At 42.5% G+C, this 21,679-nt stretch overlaps 1 protein-coding gene across 1 annotated transcript in view; it reads left to right on the top strand.

Moving 5' to 3' along the window:
- The window catches only part of LOC308674547 (transmembrane protein 132D-like), a gene marked incomplete at both ends in the record, with an annotated part of 253,795 nt that overhangs the window by 194,558 nt on the left and 37,558 nt on the right, over window positions 1–21,679 (top strand). The gene's annotated exons all lie outside the window — the stretch shown is intronic.

Genomic DNA, 21,679 nt, shown 5'->3' with positions numbered 1-21,679 from the left:
CCTGATGATGTTACCTAGTAGGGTAATAAAATGTCTGCAAGAAAGCCCACAGCCCTCCTCCTCCTCCTCCTCCTCCTCCTCCTCCTCCTCCTCCTCCTCTTCTTCTTCTTCTTCTTTTTCTTCTTCTTCTTCTTCTTCTTCTTTTTCTTCTTCTTCTTCTTCTTCTTCTTCTTCTTCTTCTTCTTCTTCTTCTTCTTCTTCTTCTTCTTCTTCTTCTTCTTCTTCTCCTCCTCCTCCTCCTCCTCCTCCTCCTCCTCCTCCTCCTCCTCCTCCTCCTCCTCCAAACCCCACTCCCTTCTCCCACTGATCATATTACCTAGTTTGGTAATGAAGTGTCTACAAGAAAACTACCAAGCTCAAAGACCACCAGGGACCCCCACTGCACAATATTAGCACAGATGTCCATCTCCTCCTTCATTTCAGGCAGCCCAATTTATCAGCAGCCATTCCTGTCTTGCTGATGGACCCACCATTCCAGGCAGTTTTTAGAGAAGTTGGGATTAAAAGCCCTTCACTGTTGGGGACTCAGCAAGAGCCTCTTAGAGCAATCCATCAGTACGAACAAGACAACAGCCCAACCAGTTCTGGGTTTTGTTTTGTTTTGTTTTTAGGGGGGACATAAATGGGATCAAAGTTCCACTTCTTAGGCAAAGTTGCAAACGGTGACTAAGGAAAAGCAGAACAAGTTTAAAAATGGAGGAACTCCTTCTCTGAGAAATAACACTCTGTCCTATTGGCTCATTAAGGAAATGGCTTTCTAGAAGAAGCAAAGGTTGAGTTCGTCTAATGCGGAGCACTTTTGAGCAATTAAGAAAAGTCCAGTGCAAGATTGACCTACTGGCTCACTGGCCACAGACATATATCTAAGCAAGTTTCCATCAGCATAAATCTCGAATCTTTCCACCTCCCCATGAGCAGTTAACCCCTTGTGGACGATAAAGCGAGCATTTGGAAATAACGTTTTTTTGAGCTGGGTCAAAGAGAAGATGGGTAGTTCTGCTTTGTCTGTATCTAGGAGGTTGTAAATCTGATTCAGATGTATCTAATGTGCATGCTGCGTTTTATTGGAAATGCAGAGCGATTACCGCCAAAGTCTTTTTTTTTGGGGGGGAAACACCGGACAGTTTTTGACTTGGAGCATCGGGATCCAAACTCTTCAAGGCTTGCAATTGAATTTTCCTTTCTTTATTGACAAATTAATAGCGCATGAGGTTTATTTACTTGAGGGGGTCCTTGGTGCGCTCTGAGCTTGCTTGTTTTCTTGCAGATGTTTCATTACCAAACTAGGTAACATCATCAGTACTAGAAGAGATTGAATTTAGGGAGGGAGGGAGGGAGGGAGGGAGGGAGGGAGGGAGGGAGGGAGGAAGGAAGGAAGGAAGGAAGGAAGGAAGGAAGGAAGGAAGGACAGACTGACTATGGGGTCCTTGGTGCGCTCTGAGCTTGCTTGTTTTCTTGCAGATGTTTCATTACCAAACTAGGTAACATCATCAGTACTAGAAGAGATTGAATTGAGGGAGGGAGGGAGGGAGGAAGGAAGGAAGGAAGGAAGGAAGGAAGGAAGGAAGGAAGGAAGGAAGGACAGACTGACTATGGGGTCCTTGGTGCTCTCTGAGTTTGCTGGTTTTCTTGCAGATGTTTCATGACCCAGCTAGGTAATGCCATCAGTGCTAAAAGGAAGTGGAATTTAGAGAGGGAGGGAGGAAGGAAGGAAGGAAGGAAGGAAAGAAAGAAAGAAAGAAAGAAAGAAAGAAAGAAAGAAAGAAAGAAAGAAAGAAAGAAAGAAAGAAAGAAGGACTATGGGGTCCCTAGTGCTCTCTGATCTTGCTTGTTTTCTTGCAGACGTTAGGAACTTTCTCCTTAATTCCAGGTTGCTTCTCTCTTTTGGTCAGTTTCCAACCATCGTTTCTTGTCCCGCTCTCTGGCGCTTTGGTGAATAAGTGACACCCTCTTCTTTGTGTCAGCCTCTATTTCTTCTTTTCTTTAGACTAGCCTAACCCAAGTCCTGCAGCCGTTCTTCATATGTTTTAGTCTCCAGGCCTTTGATCAACCTAGAAGGTTGGGGAAAGCTTAAAAAACAACAACAAAACAACAGCAGCCTTTTGTGAGCCCACAGCTTTGTAAAAAATGATGGAGAATTTAATGATGGAAAATATGTCAAGTTAAAGTAGGCTATGATTTTTTCCCTGTCGATCTCAGCTGTACTGAAGCTCTTTCAGTGCCAGGTGGGTTGATTCAGGTGGAACGTGCAGAAGAAACATTGCCACGGTAAGGATGATTTGACCATGAAGATAAAATTACCTAATGGGGTGTGGACTATCTTTGCCGGACATTTTCAAGCAGACCTATCTGTAGGCATGCTCTGCATGGTTCTTTGAATGTTGCTGCAAAAATAAACCCTGTTGTACTCTATTTCAGGGGTCCCCAACCCCCGGTCTGTGGACCAGTACTGGGCTGCATTATGCCAGCAACCGGCCCGCACAAACAAGCAAAGTCCCATCCGCGGGATGCAGGCAGCACACAAAACCAGGCACTCTCCGGTCCATGGAAAAACCTCTCTCCATGGAACTGGTCCCTGGTGCCCAAAAGGTTGGGGACCTCTGCTCTATTTATTTGTTTCCAAAAAGTGCAATACAGCTAATCCCTGTGTCAAGCTCCAAAGAAACTTATTCTGCTTTAGCCGTTGTTGTTTCTTAGCTTCTCTACAGACGCGGGGAGGGGGGGGAATGTTTGAAGTACTCAGTGCACTTGTAAACTTTCCAGCCTGGGAACCAAGGTCAGCAGAGAACCGTTTGGCTGGGAACTGAAGATTTTTCTCATAACAAATGCCTGACACTTAACTGGGGAATGTGATAATGATAACTTTATTGTCACTTTGAATGTACACCAATCGGCATACATCAAAATGAAATTTCGTTGCATCCTCCTCTGCCTCCTCTGGAAACAGCCCTGATTTGCAATACAATCCATCACTGGGCCAGCAGTCAGATCTTGCTGCTGGTAGAACAAATTCAAACAGCGCCAACGACTTTTAACGGTCTCACCAGCAGTTCCAAAACCACTAGAAACTCGCCAGGCCAGCAAAGATTGTCGGTCGTATGTTACCTTAGTTCCACCATGTTGCTCAAACACATTAAAATCTTCCTGATCATGTGGCCTATAGCCCCTACTATCCCTCCCAAAACTATTCGCCTTCAAGAGCCAATGCAGCCGCAGCCATTCCAGGCGCCGCCATCTTAGAACATCTTAGATCTGCGCTATCAGAGAGGAAGGGAGGTTTTCCACTTTTAATTTACCGTTCTGGCACCAGAGCTGGTTTCCTATTCATCCGTGCCGATATGCTGAACTCAATAAAGTTTTGCACTAGAGATTTGGACTGTCTCAGCTGTGCTTCCTTCATTGGGATGATCAGTTGGAACCTTGACTTACAACCATTTAGTCACCGTTCAAAGTTACAACAGCAGTGGAAAAAAGTGACTTACAATCATTCTTCACACCTATGAGCATATCCCCACGATCACAGGATCAAAATTCGGACGCTTGGCAACTGATTCAAACTTAGGACCGTTGCTGGGTCCCAAGGTCGCATGATCCCCTTTTGCGACCTTCCGACAAGCAAAGCCAACGGGGGAAGCCAGTTTCACTGAACAACCGTTGTTACTAACTTATCGGCTGCCGTGATTCACTTAACAACTGTGGCAAGAAAGGTTGTAAAATGGGGCAAAGCTCACTTCACAAATGTCTCGCTTAGCAACAGAAACGTTGGGCTCAATTGTCGTCGTAAGTCAAGGACTTCCTCCTGCACTCAGAGGTGCAAGAAACTCAAAACACAAAACGATTAGTAGTGAAGTGGAGGTAACCAACTGACATTTGCAAGTTATTGTGGCAGATCTAATAGTCTTTTTGGGTGGCTACTCATGTTCAGGCTTGTAGAAGGACATCAGTAATCTTCTCACCAGAGAGAGAAGTAAGGTTTCTGAGAGTTGGGTTGATGAGTGGCAGATAACCCCAAGGGTACCTTTTAAGATCCTGTAGTTTCTAAATCTCAACTCTTAGGAGACAACTGAATGAGAAGAACCCAAGAAGGTTTGGAGTATGTGTGCTTAGGAAAGAGAAATTTACTCAGGTCTATGAAGATGTTCATTTTACTCCTGCTGTAGAAGACCAGCTATTGTGGCCTACAAGAACATTTCAGTCCTTTAACCAGATTCATATCCTCCTCCTTATGGACTTATTAAAACTGTCAAGGATGACAGTCTAATTTGATCTTCGGCTGATCCAAGAATTCTTAGGCTCTCACCAAATTTGTTCCATTATCTTTAACATCCTGTTTTTTTTTCAAAACTGTTAAATAATCTTGTCTTAGCTTCTCAAAGCTGGAGCCCCCGGTGCTCATTTATCAGCCTTATGGCTACACAAGGAAATGTCTAAAAGTAATCAATATACCTGATGGATGCAAGTCCAGGATTTAATATCCCAGCCTGTCAGAAAACACTGTTTATTGTAGAGGTGTAAGAAAAACTCTTTGGGCAAAAAAAAAATCTCTCTTACCAACCTGGCCCATTGTGTATTCAGTCAATCCTGTCTTTGCATCTTCCAAAATTTGAAAATGGAAACCAACTGTATGGAAATTCCAGGACAATATGTCAAGCCTACAATAGATATTAATGAGAGTTTTTCCAAACGGCACCTAAATTTAGGTGTATGAGCTCCTTGAGAGCAGAGAAGCATTTTTAGTGTATAAGGAAGATATTCACTGGAGGAAGCAATTGTGTTTGGAAGAGTTAGCGGTAAAAGGAAACCAGGCCCTCAAAGAACATGGTGGATGGACACCATCAAAAATGACACCAGGCAGAGCATACGAAATGTCAAAGAGGTAGTGCCAGATTAGAAGATGTGGAGAAACCTGGTCCATAGTATCGCCAAGAGTTGGACCCAATTGAATGGATAACATCATCATCATCATCAAAGATGATGAGCAAGGGGTTGGACTAAAAGATCTCCAAGGTCCCTTCAAACTCTGTTATTCTATTCTGTCCCGTCCTGTCCTGTCCCATCCCATCCCATCCCATCCTACTCTACTGTACTCTACTGTACTCTATTCTATTCTATTCTATTCTATTCTATTCTATTCTATTCTATTCTATTCTATTCTATTCTATTCTATTCTATTCTATTCTATTCTATTCTATTCTATTCTATTCTATTCTATTCTATTCTACTCCATTCCATATATTCTATTCTATTCTATTCTATTCTATTCTATTCTATTCTATTCTATTCTATTCTATTCTATTCTATTCTATTCTATTCTATTCTATTCTATTCTATTCTATTCTATTCTATTCTATTCTATTCTATTCTTTCCTTATTTCTATTCTATTCCATTCCATTCCATTCCATTCCATTCCATTCCATTCCATTCCATATTCTATTCTATTCTATTCTATTCTATTCTATTCTATTCTATTCTATTCTATTCTATTCTATTCTATTCTATTCATTCCTTATTCTATTCTATTCTATTCTATTCTATTCTATTCTATTCTATTCTATTCTATTCTATTCTATTCTATTCTATTCTATTCTATTCTATCCTTATCTCCTATCCTATTATCTTCTATTCTATTCCCCATCTCTTCTAGATTAAAAGCAGATGTTCCTGGAAACCCCAAAATACTTTTTTTTGCATGAAACAGGAAAAAAAAATGAACCTCTGTTTTTGATGATGAGGAAGAATGGGTTATAGAAAGAAAAAAAAATATTGTAATCATAAAGAGGTAAATTTGTATTATAACTGCTGTAAAAAAGATCGAAAGCTACTTATATCTCTCCCCGCCCCCCATTGATGGTCTCTGAGCTGGGTGGTTTTCTTGCAGATGTTTCATTATCAAACTAGGTAACATCATCAGCGCCAGCTTTTTCTTTTATCTCCTTTCTTGCCTTTTTAACTTTCTCTTCGATTCCTTCCTTCTTTTCCTTTTTCTCACTTTACATCCCTTTGCGTTCACGATTTAATCTCGTTTTATTTTATTTTTTTTCAAAAAAAACCTTTCGTAAATTTTACGCAAAATAATAAATGGGAAGTAGACATTTTTTTTTTGAGCGAATCACCCTATCGATGTTTCGGAAGGGTTAAAAACGCAAACGGTCTTCCCTGCTGACGATTATTTTTCCTCGTGGTTATTCTTGTCTTCCTTTTGGAAAAAAAAATACGCCTCCTTCCGAGAAGCGGATGTGCAGATGAAATAAACACAGGGCAGGCGGACACATTTTCTTTTCTTAAAAAAAAAAAAGATTCCGCTCGCCTCCGAATTTATTAAAGAAATTGCAAACTGTACATCAGTGTGTCGGTCTGTGAGAATCGAGTTTCTTTTTATCTGCACTGCCTAACTGGACTGTAGCGGTGACACATTGGTGAAATCCTGCTGAACATCGCTAAGACCAATACTAATGACTCTAGTAAATGAATCTGCCGTTTTTCTATTTTTGTCACGTTCCTAGCTGGGCCCTGCCTCAATAACTGCCAATAATAATAAAAGATGACAGCCTAACATGGTCATCAGGTAAAAAAAATAAAAACAACCTTGTGTGTAATTCCTTCCATTCATCAGATTATGGAAATCACGTTGCATGTCCCGAAGACATAACCTGATATTGAGATGAGATTTATTTTCCAACTGCACTGAGCTGACATTAACATAAGTTCTGGGGGTAAATCGTTCCAGCGGGATTAGACATTAAGCAATTGTTGCCGAGTGCCACACTGTACTTGGCAAGGCTCCGCGGCTGCTGTTTGCAGGTTTCCAGCAATCTTGTTAGAAAAGTCGACAGGTTTTCATTCCCCCCCCCACCCTTCTTTAATAGAATAGAATAGAGCTGGAAGGGACCTTGGAGGTCTTCTAGTCCAGCCCCCTGCTATGGCTGATCAGAAGGGGCTCACCAATGCTCCCCTTTGGATATATCCTATCATTTGTCCCATCATCCATCCTTTTATGCTCTTCAGCATAAAACTACAGGGAGTAGCTGCAACATTTATATCTGCAACTATTCTAAAAATTCGAGTCCCAGGTATATTTATTTGTAAAAAAAAGGCGTACTAAAACACTGATCTCTGGGACAGAGAGTTTTATTGTATACTTTCGTTAGCCCACTGCTAACATTGTCAAAGTGTAAGCTAACATTGGGAAGACTTGGCCTTTATAGTTCTAGGGACAGGCGGGGAAAGGTAGAATGGTGTGAGTGAGGTGAATGCCGGCCAATACAATCGAATTAGGGTTGATACATCCAATCACATGGGGGCAGCAGGCAGGCGGACCTATAACATGCTCAATGGCCAAATTACCGATACTTAAAGAACTATAAAGGCAAAGTCTTCCCAATGTTAGCCTACACTTTGACAACGTTGGCAGTGGCTAACGAAAGCTTAGTATACAATAAAATTCTATATTTGCTTCCTCTCTCCGCAGTTCTTCATTGCTTTTATTTTTCCACGTGTGGCTCATTAGCTAAATTCAAGTAGTGCTGAGTTGCATCAATCGGTTCTTATCCATATTGTGTTGAGTCATTCATCAGATGGTTGACTGGAAACCAGGTCAGCCAGTCAATAGCTGAGGTAGCAACTGGGGAGGTGTGGTGGAATGAGGTCTGGATTCCCAAGAGGGAGGGAGGGGCTGCATCCCAGAGGAGCAAGAGACAGCGAAGTTTAGATGTTTTGAAAGAGAGTTAAAACTAGCAATTCTCAGAGTGCACTGGTGATGTTATCTGGTTGGGTGATGAAATGTCTGGAAGAAAACCACCCAGCTCAGAAAGCACCAAGGACCCCACAGTCCTTCTCCTCCTCCTCCTCCTCCTCTCCACCCCCTTGCAAACCCCACTCCCTTCTAGCAATGATGAGGCTACCTAGTTGGGTCATGAAATGTCTGCAAGAAAAGCACCAAGCTCAGAGAGCACCAAGGAGTCCACAATCCTCCTCCTCCTCCTCCTTCCAAACCCCACTCCCTTTTAGCACTGATTATGCTACCTAGTAGGATAATGAACGTCTACACAAGAAAACAACCAAGCTCAGAGACCATCGAGGACCCGACAGTTCCCCCCTGAGCTACAAATTGTCTCTCCTGTTGGAAGCGTTATTTGAAATAAAATCTTGCCTGACTGCTGGATGCCAGCTTCCCTTTGCCTTTCCATCAATACAGAGACTCTGAAACCAGGTTCAAAGAGAGATGGCAGGTGGGTGTTTCCAAACCACAGCAACCTCGTTCTTATAAAGATTGGTAGAGACGCCAAACACCGTTGCAAGATTTTAATTAAAGTAGCCAGCACATCCATCGTTCAATTACATCACCGGGGTTGGCTTTGAGAAACCTCCCTTTGAAGTCCAACGTTAAACATTCACTTTGATTAGGGCAGAAAACCTTTTCCTTTTTCTGAACGAGTTGTCTCTGATCCTGTGTTCCATTGTGACTGTCTGTGCCTTGAGGGCAGGAAGCCTTCATGGATGGTCACCTTAACACGGGCTTCCGTTAAACCATGGGCTTGGTAAGCCAACATTTTTGGAAAACTGAGTTATTGCCTGGGCGTGGCTAGGACATTCTTTAAGAATGCTTTTCTTCCAAGATACTTTCCTCATAGACTCAGCAATACTGTGATGGTTAGATACAGGTATATCTCTCTCCTTCTCCTACTCAATCAATCAGAAGTCCAGAATAGAGCTGGAAGGGACCTTGGGGGTCTTCTAGTCCACCTCTTTGCTCAAGCAGGAGACCCTATACCAGAGGTCTTCAAACTTGGCCCTTTTATGGCTTGTGGACTTCAACTCCCAGAATTCCTCAGCCACGCTCGCTGGCTGAGGAATTCTGGGAGTTGAAGTCCACAAGCCATAAAAGGGCCTAGTTTGAAGACCCCTGCCCTATACCATTTCAGAGAAGTGACTGTCCAGTCTCTTCTTAAAATCCTCCAGTGATGGAGCACCCACCACTTCTGAAGACAAAGCTGTTCCACTGGTTAATTGTCCTCACTGTTGGGAAATTTCTCCTTAATTCCTGGTTGCTTCTCTCCTTGAGTTGTTTCTGTCCATTGTTTCTTGTCTTGCCTTTTGGTCCTTTGAAAAATAAGTTGACCACCTCTTCTTTGCGGTGGCCCCCTCAAATATTGGAACACTGCTATCATTCCCCCCCCCCCAGTCCTTCTTTTCTCTAGACTAGCCGAATCCAAATCCGCTCTTCATATATATTTTATCTTCAGGCCTTTAATCATCTTAGTTGCTCTTCTTTCCAGTTTTTCCAAAGTCTCAACATCTTTTTGGGGACCAAAACTGGCTGCAGTATTCCAGGTGTGATCTTTGTAAAGAGATATATACATATATATATATATATATATATATATATATATATATATATATATATATATATATATATATATATATATATATATATATATATATATATATATATATATATATATATATATATATATATATATATATATATATATATATATATATATATATATATATATATATATATATATATATATATATATTAATACTAATACTTCACATGATTTTGATTCTATGCCTCTGTTCATACAATCACTGCTCGCTCATATTTAAGTGATCATCCACTAAGACTCCTCTCTCCTCTCCTCTCCTCTCCTCTCCTCTCCTCTCCTCTCCTCTCCCCTCCCCTCCCCTCCTCTCCTCTCCTCTCCTCTCCTCTCCCTCCTCTCCTCTCCTCTCCTCTCCCTCCTCTCCTCTCCTCTCCCTCCTCTCCTCTTCTCTCCTCTCCTCTCCCTCCTCTCCTCTCCTCTCCTCTCCTCTCCTCTCCTCTCCCCTCCCCTCCCCTCCCCTCCTCTCCTCTCCTCTCCTCTCCCTCCTCTCCTCTCCTCTCCTCTCCCTCCTCTCCTCTCCTCTCCCTCCTCTCCTCTCCTCTCCTCTCCTCTCCTCTCCTCTCCTCTCCCTCCTCTCCTCTCCTCTCCTCTCCTCTCCTCTCCCCTCCCCTCCCCTCCCCTCCTCTCCTCTCCTCTCCTCTCCTCTCCTCTCCTCTCCCTCCTCTCCTCTCCTCTCCCTCCTCTCCTCTCCTCTCCTCTCCTCTCCTCTCCTCTCCTCTCCTCTCCTCTCCTCTCCTCTCCTCTCCTCTCCTGCAAGAGCTGGAAATATGTCCTTCCTTTAATATGTTAGGCATTTGTTTTCCCTACACCTTCTATAAATAGAGGGAAGACCTGTTGGTTTACTGAAGGAAGGAGCCAGAATAGAAGGTCATCCATTATAAAAGTATCGGCTTCCTTGATTATCGTCTAAAGAACTTTGTTGAAAACATGTAACTATTTATGCAGAGTTTCATGGAATTATGGGTCAGAACCTGGAAATTAATTACTGGTTTCTGTCGGTACCTGTTGGTAGCCTTTTAACTTCAAAAACTTGACAAGCTCTATGCTTTGAACAAGCAAGCGACAGGTATGGCCGATTGTCAATGACGTTGACATGTTGCCTTGCAGCCGATAAAGCGTAAGATGAGGTCCTGCTTAACTGAAGAAGCAAATCAACCTAGGTTCCAGATGGGTAGAGTGGGAGCTGGAAGGCCAATTGAAATTCCTAGGACAAGTCATAAGGTAAAACAGAGATAGGCAACTTGCAAGGCCATTGGGACAGCTTTTGGGAAGGATGGAATGGGTAATTCTTCTTCTTCTTCTTCTTCTTCTTCTTCTTCTTCTTCTTCTTCTTCTTCTTCTTCTTCTTCTTCTTCTTCTTCTTCTTCTTCTTCTTCTTCTTCTTCTCCTCCTCCTCCTCCTCCTCCTCCTCCTCCTCGATCTCCTCCATCTTCTTTCTTCTTCCTCCTCCTCCCCCTTCCCCTTTCAGTTCCTCTCTTCCTTCTCTTCTCTTGCTTGTTCCTGATCCCTAATACCCTCAATTAACATCTATAGCAAATCCAGGCCTTGGTTCATTATGGGCAGGCTGCCAGGGTTCTGCATCTGGAGGACCAGAGAGGGACATGGGAATTGTGAAGCTAGCCACCTCCTTGAGGATGTCAAACATTTTAGAGCATATTGGTTTAGAAGCTTACTAAATTTAAACAGAAGCATTAACATAGCCTTAGGCTCTCTTGACAGATATAAACTCTTCCTTGGGGGATTGCGGTAATGCTGTCTAATCAGCTTAAGGAGTTAATTAAACAGCTGTCACTTAGTTTCTTAATTCGGGGACTTGATGCTAAATAAGATTTGAAATTAGTTTTGCATGGCTGAGGCGTGATCTTTGATGCACCGGTTGATAGATGCCAGCTCAAGAGGAAAGGGACGCGATGGGAGAGGTGTGAGTGGAATCAAGAGATTCTACAGCAATGTTTCTCAAGCTTGGAAACTTTTAAGACTTGTGGACTTCAACTCCCAGAATTCCTCCTCCTCCTCCTCTCATTCTCAACAACTTTTCCCAGGGGGTAAGACTACATGACTTCCCAGGTCCCTTTCAACTTTATTGTTGTTATTATTATTATTATTATTATTATTATTATTATTATTATTATTATTATTATTATTATTATTATTATTATTATTGCTTTTGTTGTTGTTGCTGTTGCTGTTGTTGTTGTTATTATTATTATTATTATTATTATTATTATTATTATTATTATTATTATTATTATTATTATTATTATTATTAATTAGGTTGTCCAATCTCTTCTGAAAAACCTCCAGGGTTGGAGCCTCCAAATTTATAATAATGTATGTTGATGTACCCAGATAATTATAGAACATAGAATAATAGGGTTGCAAGGGACCTTAGAGGTCTTCTAGTCCAACCCCCTGCTCAGGCCTCCTTAAGTAACACCAGCTGCCTGCAATGAGTGCAGGTTCGAGTCCCACCAGGCTCAAGGTTGACTCAGTCTTCCATCCTTCCGAGATAGGTAAAATGAGGACCCAGATTGTTGGGGGCAATTAAGCTGACTTTGTAATAATGCCGCTTGGGGTGTGTGTGAAAGCCCTAACAAGCAGGCATATACATAGAATGAAGGCTACTGCTAAGCTTGTAAGCCGCCCTGAGTCTTCGGAGAAGGGCGGTAAATGGAATTTCAAAAAAAAAAAAATTCAGACAAATGGCTGGCCAGTCTCTTCTTAAAAACTTCCAGTGTTGGACCATTCACCACTTCTGGAGGCAGGTTGTTCCACTGGTTAATTGTGCTAACTGTCAGGAATTTTCTCCTTAGTTCTAGGTTGAATCTCTCTCCTTGATGAGTTTCGATCCGTTGCTTCTTGTCCTGCTTTCAGGTGCTTTGGAGAATAGCTTGACTCCCTCTTCTTTGGGGCAGCCCCTGAGATATTGGAAGGCTGCTATCATGTCCCCCCTCATCCTTCTTTTGATTAAACTAGACATACCCAATTCCAGCAACCGTTCCTTATGTTTTAGCCTCCAGTCCCCCGATCATCTTTGTTGCTCTTCTCTGCACTCTTTCTAAAGTCTCAACATCTTTTTCACATCGTGGCATCCAAAACCGGATGCAGTATTCCAAGTATGGGTAGAACCCATTGGTGAACCTTGATGCCACTTTCTTTCTTTTCCATGGCATGCTAGGTTTGATGCTCTACGCAGAATCTCCGTGACCTTATTGGGAGTTAATTGCCGATCTGGTTCCCCTGATCGCCCACCAATGCCTTTGAATTACGCATTGAAAACCCCCCCACGTCGCTAATGTCCTGAAACATTTTGATGGTGTTTTAATGGCTCTTTAATTCTGTATTGTATTAAGGAAACAAAGAGCAGCGCTAGATTGTAGTTAAAGCTAATAGGCTTATCTGCAGGTGCCGCAACACTAATAGTTTGGAAAACGTTGCTGCAACCATGATAAATACATGCTGGTTGGCGAGAACCCCAGATTTTGAAAATGTGAATGCCGCAACAGTCATAAGTTATTTTTCTCACTGACATTACAACTTTGAACGGTCTCTGAAGGATCAGTTGTAAGTCTAGGAGGATCTGTATATGTTTATGTATATGCGTTGTGTTTATGCACATATACTGCACATGCATTTTTTTTCATTGCAACGTATTTTCCGAAGCTGTGATTTAAGAGATTTGACGCTTATTTCATCCAATTATCAAACCGAGACTACTTTCATATTAAATTGTAGAATGGGATAACCTCTGAATTTGTTCGCCAGCTAGGATAGACTTCTCAAAGTGTGTTTCCAAAAATAAAAAAAGTAGGAAACCTGAATCAAATTGATCCAATCTAAATGGTTAGACTGGATCTACCGAATTGGATATAATTCACTATTTCGGCAGCGGTTTGCTCTCCCGGCTTGTTTCAATATAGTTTCTGAACACTTCATTACCAAACTAGGTAACATCATCAGCAAATGTTACCTAGTTTGGTAACAAAACGTTCAGAAACTATATTGAAACAAGCCTGGAGAGCAAACCGCTGCCAAAATGTAAAACCCGATCTACAAGTGTTTTCTATTATTTCATAACTCACTTTTTATTTATAATTCCAGATGATGCTAACTATAATCTATAAACGGTAACTATAAATGGTCTAGGGCAGGGGTCTTCAAACTCGGCCCTTTTATGACTCGTGGACTTCAACTCCCAGAATTCCTCAGCCAGTGTGCCTGGCTGAGGAATTCTGGGAGTTGAAGTCCACGAGTCATAAAAGGGCCGAGTTTGAAGACCCCTGGTCTAGGGTCTCCTGCTTGAACAGGGGAATTGGACTAGAAGACCTTCAGGGTCCCTTCCAATTCTATTATTCTGTATTCTGTGGTTTGCATAATCCTTCAGCCCGATGGGTGTATATTTTGTATGCCAAAATAGATTTCCCTGTCTGACTCTCCTGGTCCTTTCAATTTTATTTTATTTTATTTTACTTTTTTAAAAATACAACTGTTTGCAGAATTTGCTACTTACCGGATAATCACACTTAAGGCTATTCATTCTACCAGCTGAATTATTTCAATAATCCTGTATTAGTTATGGCTGAGAAAATGCAGTCCTTTTTCAAAAGGTTTGGTTACAGTTTAAGCATCTTCCCCCATTTTTCCTTCCTTCCTTCCTTCCTTCCTTCCTTCCTTCCTTCCTTCCTTCCTTCCTTCCTTCCTTCCTTCCTTCCTTCCTTCCTTCCTTCCTTCCTTCTTTCTTTCTTTCTTTCTTTCTTTCTTTCTTTCTTTCTTTCTTTCTTTCTTTCTTTCTTTCTTTCTTTCTTTCTTTCTTTCTTTCTTTCTCTTTGTGAAATTAGCAACGTCCTAGATTTTTTGAATTCATTTACATGCTGGGAAGTGACCTACAAATCTCTGTGGAAGCTCTCTTAAGTATTCTGCATTGTGTCTTGCAAATGAAATAATTTCTTAAGGTATTTTCCCTCGGGGTTATCCTTGGAATCCTCTCAACCTTAGAAAAACCGGATGGGAGAGCTTTCTCCCCTCCCCCCACCACCCCACAAAGATCCCTCTTTCTGTTTAATCTGGGCAAAGAGCTTGTCATTTCTTTTCTCCAGAGCTGAGAGGGGCGAATTTCAAATGCAGGGGCTAATGAAAGAGAGTTATAGGTCTTATGCAAGCGTTAGCAAACATCATCATCATCATCATCATCATCATCATCATCATCATCATGATGATGATGATGATGATGATGATGATGATGATGATATGCGATTATGGATGAAATGTGTAACCGTGATACCCATTGTCATCAAGGCACTGGGAATTATGCCCCAAAACTTTGCAAAATACATCAAGAAATTGCAGCTTCCTGCAATAACTCCAGCAAAGGTACAAAAAAACTGCGCTACTCGGAACATCTTACATTTTAAGGAGATACCTGGTTGATACCTAGGATGCTGGCAGCAACCTGTGTAAACCATCAGTGCCGGTCAATTTGAATGTTCAGTTGACTGAGGTTCATGTTTAATGAATAAAAGATAATAATAATAATAATAATAATAATAATAATAATAATAATAATAATAATAATAATAATAATAATAATAACAACAATAAAGTTGAAAGGGACCTGGGAAGTCATGTAGTCTTACCCCCTGCTCAGGCAGGAAACCCTATACCATTTCGGAAAATTTCATTCACAGATTCTGGAGGCAGGTTGTTCCACTAGTTAATTGTTCTGTCAGGAAATTCCCCCTTAGTTCCTGATTGCTTCTCTCCTGGATGAGTTTCCATCCGTCCATTGCTTCTTGTCCTGCTTTCAGGTGCTTTGAAGAATAGCTTGACTCCCTCTTCTTTGGGGCAGCCCCTGAGATACTGGAACGCTGCTATCATGTCATCCTTGGTCCTTCTCTTCATTAGACTAAAAATTGTGGACTTACAACCACAAGTTAACTGAGACGTTTGTTAAGGGAGCTTTGCCCCCATTTTATGACCTTCCTTGCCACCGTCGTTAAGCGAATCACTGCAGTTGTTAAGTTAGTAAGCCCAGTTGTTAAGTGAATCTGGCTTCCCCTGTTGACTTGGCTTGTCACAAAGTCGCAAAAGGGGATCACGTGAACCCGGGACAACGCACCGGTCATAAATAAGAATCAGTTGCCAAGCGTCCGAATTTTGATCATGTGACCACGGGGATGCTGCAAAGGTCGTAACCGTGAAAAACGGTCACAAGTCCCTTCTTTCGGTGCCATCGTAACTTTAAATGGTCAATAAATGAACTGTTGAAAGTCGAGGATTTGGGCCTTCTGTATTTGGGCCTTCTGTTGAAAGCCACGATTGGCGAACGTCTGTTGGTTCCCCTTGGAAAACACCCCCCCCCCTTTAATAAGGATTCAGACAAATTGGAATGGATCCAGAGGAGGGAGAGGTCAGGAATCTGGTTTCTGGTTTAGATTGTGGGAACCCATTTTCCAAACAGGAAGAGGTGTTTGCCGCCAGTCGCCCTTGCTGGATGTAATCGGAGGGTGGATACCTTTTGATCAGGGATGCTTTAATTTGGATTTCGTGTGTTGAGCAGATTCAGACTGGGTTGCCTTTCCAGTGCAAGGGTTTGAGTCTGCTTTTATGAAACCAGCTTGGCGATCCCTTTCTTTCCCCCTTGTTCCATTCTCCTTCCTCCTTTTTCCTTCCCCCTCTTTCCTTCTCTTCCCTTTTTTTTTGGGGGGGGGGGGTGGAGTACACATGAAAACGTGGCAAAGTTTCCTCTCATTTCATAATGGCATTGTAGGCCTCTGTCTTACTATGAGAGATGGACGATACAGTCGGACTCAATTTCACTCATAGCCACTTTTTTTTAAAAAAATCAAATTCTACCACTGATGATGTTACCTAGTTTGGGTAATGAAATGTCTGCAAGAAAACGACCAAGCTCAGAGAGCACCAAGGACCCCACAGTCCTCCTCCTCCTCCTCCTCCTCCTCCTCCTCCTCCTCCTCCTCCTGCTCCTCCTCCTCCTCCTCCTCTCCCTTCTAATTCTGATTATGTTACGTAGTTGGGTGATGAAACATCTGCAAGAAAACAACCAAACCCATTGAGCATCAAGGATCCCACAACATCCTCCTCCTCCTCCTCTCCACAAAACCCTCTCCCTTCTAATTCTGATTATGTTACGTAGTTGGGTGATGAAACATCTGCAAGAAAACAACCAAACCCATTGAGCATCAAGGATCCCACAACATCCTCCTCCTCTCCACAAACCCCTCTCCCTTCTAATTCTGATTATGTTACGTAGTTGGATAATGAAACATCTGCAAGAAAACAACCAAACCCATTGAGCATCAAGGATCCCACAACATCCTCCTCCTCCTCCTCTCCACAAACCCCTCTCCCTTCTAATTCTGATTATGTTACGTAGTTGGGTGATGAAACATCTGCAACAAAACAACCAAACTACAGAGAGCACCAAGGACCCCTCATTTAAACCCTGAGCTACAAATATTATCCTTTATTGGTACCTCAAGTTCTCCCTATCTCAGTTGATGAAAACAAAAATTGAAAACTAAAATTAAGGGCGTGAGGTTTGCTAACAATCTCTTTCCAGATTACACAGCAGCCTAAACTCTACTGTGCATAGTAACCATCCCGGTTTCCAAACGGATCACAAACATTGGTACTGTAATCCTAACAATAACATTGTAAAAACATTTTTTTTAAAAAATCCCATTTATATCCCGCCCTTCTCCGAAGACTCAGGGCGGCTTACAATTTAAAGCACCAATCAATGTGCTTAGCAATAGCCTTCATTCTATGTATATGCCTGCTTATTAGGGCTTTCACACACCCCCAAGCGGCATTATTACAAAGTCAGCTTAATTGCCCCCAACAATCTGGGTCCTCATTTTACCTACCTCGGAAGGATGGAAGGCTGAGTCAACCTTGAGCCTGGTGGGACTCGGACCTGCACTAATTGCAGGCAGCTGGTGTTACTTAAGGAGGCATTAGCCCACTGCTCCACCAAGGCTTGAAATGTCTTGAAATGTCCATATTTTTTTCCTTCCCGTGTCTATACACATTGAGCTTGTTTGTTCATGGTGGCGCAGTGGTTAGAATGCCATACTGCAGGTTAATTCTGCTGACTGCTGGCTGTTGGCAGTTCGATCCTGACTGGCTCAAGATTGACTCAGCTTTCCATCCTTCTGACGTCAGTAAAATGAGGACCCAGATTGTTGGGGGGCAAAATGCTGACTCTGTAAACCGCTTAGAGAGGACTGTGAAGCGGTATATATAAGTCTAAGTGCTATTGCTATTTAATTCAGCAAATCTCTGCATGTTTACTTAAAAAGTAAAAAAGCAAATCCCAGAGCAGGCTAAAAAAAAAGAGGATTTGTTTTGTATCTCTCTGTAAGCTTGCTTTTGAAGTAGTATAAAGGATCTCTGTTCCTTTAAAATATCTTAGAGAACCCACCTTTTTTCTCCATGTCTTGTTAGATTAGAAAAATTGATATAGACTAATACAAGATAGGAAAAGTCAGCTACATCCTTCTCCACCCTTTATGTAATGTTCTCTTCCGCAAGTAAAATCAGGTCAAACTTGAAAACCATGAAGTGGAAGCAATTTAGATGAGAAATTAAGGCATGAGGATTTCTAGGGACTGAAACCTCCATTCACCAAAATCAAATAAAATCAAGATCTACATGTGGTATCTTAGCTTTTTTTCCCCTTTCTTCTTTTTTTCTGTTTTCGAAGGCCTGGCGGTTCTGAATAAGTACGGAGCAAAATATTCAAGGAAGTGAGTTTGCTTTCTCTTTCTTCTTCTCCTCCTCTCCATCCCTTTCTTTAAGTCAAGTTGAAAAAAAACAACAACAAAAGTTAAGATGAGGGACTCAAATTATTTCTTTGTTTATATATATATCAGTGTTTGGGTACTTTGGAGGCGTTTATAGGCTGAACTAATCTACACAGAAAGTGAAGAAGAACTAAAGAGCCTCTTGTTGCGGGTGAAGAAGGAGAGTGCAAAACTTGGGTTGAAACTTAACATTACGAAAACCAAGATCGTGGCATCCGGCCCTCTCAATTCCTGGCAAATAGATGGGGAAGAAATGGAGGTAGTGACAGATTTTATTTTCCTGGGCTCCACGATCACTGCAGATGGGGACTGCAGCCAAGAAATTAAAAGACGCTTGCTCCTGGGGAGGAAAGCCATGGCAAATCTAGACAGCACACTAAAAAGCAGAGACGTCACCCTGTCAACAAAAGTGCCTATAGTCAAGGCTATGGTCTTCCCAGTTGCAATGTATGGCAGTGAAAGTTGGACCATAAGAAAGGCTGAGCGCCAAAGAATTGAGGCCTTTGAACTATGGTGCTGGAGAAGACTCCTGCGAGTCCCTTGGACTGCAAGGCGATCAAACCGGTCAGTCCTAGAGGAGATCAACCCTGACTGCTCTTTAGAAGGCCAGATCCTGAAGCTAAAACTCAAATCCTTTGGCCACCTAATGAGAAGGAAGGACTCACTGGAGAAGAGCCTCATGCTGGGAAAGGTTGAGGGCAAGAGAAGAAGGGGACGACAGAGAATGAGGTGGCTGGATGGAGTCACTGAAGCAGGAGGCGTGAGCTTAACTGGACTCCAGAAGATGGTAGAGGACAGGAAGGCCTGGAGGAACATTGTCCATAGGGTCGCGATGGGTCGGACACAACTTCGCAGCTAACGACAACAATCTACACAGCCTGTATAATTCGACTTTTCATATTGTTATATGCTCCTGGCTACTTTCCTTTGTAACCAGAGGCAAGCTGGCCTCGTTTATTGCAACAAACAGGGAGACAACCAAGCTTTCATAAGCTTGGTTCCAACTCAAACGATTCCTTTCTTTATACATTTCCTTCCCCGGCTGCCACATCCCTCCTCATTCCCCAATGGCTGAGGTACTATGAGGTTACACTCTTTCCGACCTCCTTCTAAATCATACTAAATCATACATCACATGGGCATTATAATTAGCAGATAATGTACGCAAGTTGTGTCAAATAATATTCAATAGGACTTTGAGCATGCTGTGTTACCTTGTTTTCGAGTTCTGGGATATTTCACGGCTTCTTACAACAATTGATAACTTTCCTGCTTTTCGGTTTAGTGTGGCTTTCTTGTTATTCAATTCAGCTAGTTTTCCTGTTAAGCTAGGTATTTCCTCTTGCAGCTGTTTTGCAGCTTGTGTTCTTCCATTTCCTACTCTGAAAACCGGGTTAATTTTAGCCTAAGTGTCTATCTTACATCCTCCCTTTATGCTACGATTTCCTTGTCCCACCCATTGTGTTTTCTTTGGTAAGCTTATTTTTCTACTAAGTCTCCACCGCACAGTGGATTTGACTGTTCCTGAAGATTCATCATATTGGTGCACAAATCAGTATTAATTGCATAAAAGGTAAAGGTTCCCCCGCACACGCGTGCTAGTCGTTTCCGTCTCTAGGGGCCGGTGCTCATCTCCGTTTCAAAGCCGAAGAGCCAGCGCTTGTCCGAGGACGTCTCCGTGGTCATGTGGCCGGCATGACTAGACGCCAAAGGCGCACGGAACGCTGTTACCTTCCCACCGGAGCGGTCCCTATTTTTCCACTTGTGTTTTTACGTGCTTTCGAACTGCTAGGTTGGCAGAAGCTGGGACGAGTAATGGGCGCTCACTCTGCTACGCGGCACTCGGGATTCGACCCGCCAAACTGCCGACCTTCTGATTGACAGGCTCAGCGTCCTAACCCACTGAGCCACCGCGTCCCTTTTATTAATTGCATAGTTCCTACCATTTGTCTATGCAAATCAAATCAGAACAAATCCTCAGCCATCTTTACCAGGAATGTGAAACACGTGGCAAAAAGTTAAGCACGTTTTTGAGTTTATCAGTTTTTAAAGCAACTGAAAGAGGAAAGGGATATGGCACAAATATATTAAGATTTAAAACAAGGGTGTGTACACCTAGTATAACATGTTTTGCTTTATTTCTATTTCTATGGTTGCCTATCTCATCATACCGCTTTGTAAAACGCTAGTGAGACCACACCTGGAATACTGCAACCAATTTTGGTCGCCATACTACAAAAAAGATGTGTTGTGATTCAGGGTCAGCCTGTGGGTTCGGCAGTTGGGTCGGACGACTCAGAGGAGGAGGAGGGGGGTGTTGAAGACCTTGCTGAGGGGGTTGAAGATCTTGCTGATGAGAGCCCTCAGCCAGGCCCCTCCCACTTGGTCACCACGCAGACCCAGCTGTGTGAGCCTGACAGCGTGGATGAAGATGACCCACAGCTGGCCCTGTTCAAGGACGCCCGACGCAGGAGGCAATCAATTAGGAGTAAACAGAGGAAGGCAATGGGGCTTCTCGGAAGGAGGCAGAGAGAAGCCACGCCCTGAACTCTATATAAGGGGAATGTGTGGGAAGGGCTGGTTTGCTGAAGGCAACCGCTTGGATAGTTCGTGTTTCTTAAAGCTCCTGTTTCTTGGTTCATGTCTTGTTTGTTTTTGTGGTAATAAATTTGGCAGGCGTAATTCCAGCCTCTTGCCATTTGTAAAGGGGTCGTCCCTGCTTTTGCTGCAGGGCCGGTAGCAGGCTGGTACAGAACAAGGTGTTGAGACTTTGGGGGGGAAAAAGTGCAGAGAAGAGCAACTAAGATGATCAAAGGCCTGGAAACTAAAAGATACAAAGAATGACTGCAGGACTTGGGTTTGGCTACTCTAAAGAAAAGAAGAAATAGGGGGGACATAATAGCAGTATTCCAGTATTTGAGGGGCTGCCCCAAAGAAGAGGGGATCAAATTATTCTCCAAAGCACCAGAGGGCAGGACAAGAAACAACGGTTGGAAATTAATCAAAGAGAGAAGCAACCTGGAATTAAGGAGAAAGTTCCTGACGGTGAGGACAATTAACCAGTGGAACAGCTTGCCAACAAGCTGTGGAAGTTTTTACCAAGAGACTAGACAGTCACTTGTCTGAAATGGTATAGGTTCTCCTGTTTGAGCAGGAGGCCGGACTAGAAGACCTCCAAGGTCCCTTCCAACTCTATTCTATTCTGTCAACATGACCTTGGATAACTAGCAACAGTTAAAGACACAGCATAGTAATAAATACATAACCAGCAGCCCAGATAAAAGCCACAAACCACTTTTTTTCCTGACTATCTAACAGGGTTAGTGTGTGTATAACTCTAGTCACTGTGACTCCTGGTTTATAGCCCTTGGAGTAGATTTATTTATTTATTTATTTTATTATATTTATATACCGCCCTTCTCCCGAAGGACTCAGGGCGGTGAACAGGGCACATATAAATAGAGAAT

The sequence above is a fragment of the Vipera berus genome, assembly GCF_964194415.1.
Source record: "Vipera berus genome assembly, chromosome: 14".
Taxonomy (NCBI): domain Eukaryota; kingdom Metazoa; phylum Chordata; class Lepidosauria; order Squamata; family Viperidae; genus Vipera; species Vipera berus.
The sequence above is the reverse complement of the archived record's forward strand: the minus strand, read 5'-3'. Positions and strand labels throughout refer to the sequence as shown.